Source organism: Musa acuminata, unplaced genomic scaffold (genome assembly GCF_036884655.1).
Source record: "Musa acuminata AAA Group cultivar baxijiao unplaced genomic scaffold, Cavendish_Baxijiao_AAA HiC_scaffold_82, whole genome shotgun sequence".
In the NCBI taxonomy this organism is placed as follows: Eukaryota; Viridiplantae; Streptophyta; class Magnoliopsida; order Zingiberales; family Musaceae; genus Musa; species Musa acuminata.
In genome coordinates this window covers 87,501-90,000 of record NW_027020363.1, presented here as the reverse complement: position 1 = coordinate 90,000, position 2,500 = coordinate 87,501, and positions in this window count along the sequence as shown.

Here is a 2,500-nt window from a genome sequence, read left to right as displayed (position 1 = left end):
GCGAGCGAAGCGAGAGGCAGCACCGTCCCTGCTATACGAAAGCCCCATCCAGCCCTGTGCCACCCGGGGGGTTCCAGGGTGCTGAGATGGCTGACGTTTTGCTCCGCTCTCGACGGTCACCGCGCAACGCAAGAACAGGCCAAAAACTGGCCAAAACGGGCGCCAAAAACGGGCCAAAACTGGCCATTTTTGGCTGCGCGAGCGAGCGGCAAGCGGCGGACAGCGAGCGAAGCGAGAGGCAGCACCGTCCCTGCTATACGAAAGCCCCATCCAGCCCTGTGCCACCCGGGGGGTTCCAGGGTGCTGAGATGGCTGACATTTTGCTCCGCTCACGACGGTCCGCCGCGGCACACAAGAACAGCCCAAAAACAGGCCAAAACAGCCCAAAAACGGGCCATAACTGGCCATTTTTGGCTGCCGCGAGCGAGCAGCGAGCGGCGGACAGCGAGCGAAGCGAGAGGCAGCACCGTCCCTGCTATACGAAAGCCCCATCCAGCCCTGTGCCACCCGGGGGGTTCCAGGGTGCTGAGATGGCTGACGTTTTGCTCCGCTCACGACGGTCGCCGCGGCACGCAAGAACAGGCCAAAAACTGGCCAAAACAGCCCAAAAACGGCCAAAACTGGCCATTTTTTTGCTGCGCGAGCGAGCGGAGAGCGGCGAACAGCGAGCGAAGCGCGAGGCAGCACCGTCCCTGCTATACGAAAGCCCCATCCAGCCCTGTGCCACCCGGGGGGGGTTCCAGGGTGCCTGAGATGGCTGACATTTTGCTCCGCTCACGACGGTCACCGCGCACACAAGAACAGCCAAAAACAGGCCAAAACAGCCCAAAAACGGGCCAAAACTGGCCATTTTTGGCTGCTGCGAGCGAGGCGGCGAGCGGCGAACAGCGAGCGAAGCGAGAGGCAGCACCGTCCCTGCTATACGAAAGCCCCATCCAGCCTGTGCCACCCGGGGGTTCCAGGGTGCTGAGATGGCTGACGTTTTGCTCCGCTCACGACGGTCACCGCCACCACGCAAGAACAGGCCAAAAACTGGCCCAAAAACAGCCAAAAACGGGCCAAAACTGGCCATTTTTGGCTGCGCGAGCGAGCGGCGAGCGGCGAACAGCGAGCGAAGCGAGAGGCAGCACCGTCCCTGCTATACGAAAGCCCCATCCAGCCCTGTGCCACCCGGGGGGTTCCAGGGTGCTGAGATGGCTGACGTTTTGCTCCGCTCTCGACGGTCACCGCGCAATGCAAGAACAGGCCAAAAACTGGCCAAAACGGCCCAAAAACGGGCCAAAACTGGCCATTTTTGGCTGCGCGAGCGGCGAGCGGCGGACAGCGAGCGAAGCGAGAGGCAGCACCGTCCCCTGCTATACGAAAGCCCCCATCCAGCCCTGTGCCACCCGGGGGGGTTCCAGGGTGCTGAGATGGCTGACGTTTTGCTCCGCTCTCGACGGTCACCGCGCAATGCAAGAACAGGCCAAAAACTGGCCAAAACGGCCCAAAAACGGGCCAAAACTGGCCATTTTTGGCTGCGCGAGCGAGCGGCGAGCGGCGGACAGCGAGCGAAGCGAGAGGCAGCACCGTCCCTGCTATACGAAAGCCCCATCCAGCCCTGTGCCACCCGGGGGGTTCCAGGGGTGCTGAGATGGCTGACGTTTTGCTCCGCTCTCGACGGGTCCACCGCGCAATGCAAGAACAGGCCAAAAACTGGCCAAAACGGCCAAAAACCGGGCCAAAACTGGCCATTTTTGGCTGCACGAGCGAGCGGCGGAGCGGCGGACAGCGAGCGAAGGCGAGAGGCAGCACCGTCCCTGCTATACGAAAGGCCCCATCCAGCCCTGTGCCACCCGGGGGGTTCCCAGGGTGCTGAGATGGCTGACGTTTTGCTCCGCTCTCGACGGTCACCGCGCAATGCAAGAACAGGCCAAAAACTGGCCAAACGGCATCCCAAAAACGGGCCAAAACTGGCCATTTTTGGCTGCACGAGCGAGCGGCGAGCGGCGGACAGCGGAGCGAAGCGAGAGGCAGCACCGTCCCTGCTATACGAAAGCCCCATCCAGCCCTGTGCCACCCGGGGAGGTTCCAGGGTGCTGAGATGGCTGACGTTTTGCTCCGCTCTCGACGGTCACCGCGCAATGCAAGAACAGGCCAAAAACTGGCCAAAACGGCCCAAAAACGGGCCAAAACTGGCCATTTTTGGCTGCACGATGCGAGCGGCGAGCGGCGGACAGCGAGCGAAGCGAGAGGGCAGCACCGTCCCTGCTATACGAAAGCCCCATCCAGCCCTGTGCCACCCGGGGGGTTCCAGGTGCTGAGATGGCTGACGTTTTGCTCCGCTCTCGACGGTCACCGCGCAATGCAAGAACAGGCCAAAAACTGGCCAAAACGGCCCAAAAACGGGCCAAAACTGGCCATTTTTGGCTGCACGAGCGAGCGGCGAGCGGCGGACAGCGAGCGAAGCGAGAGGCAGCACGTCCCTGCTATACGAAAGCCCCATCCAGCCCTGTGCCAC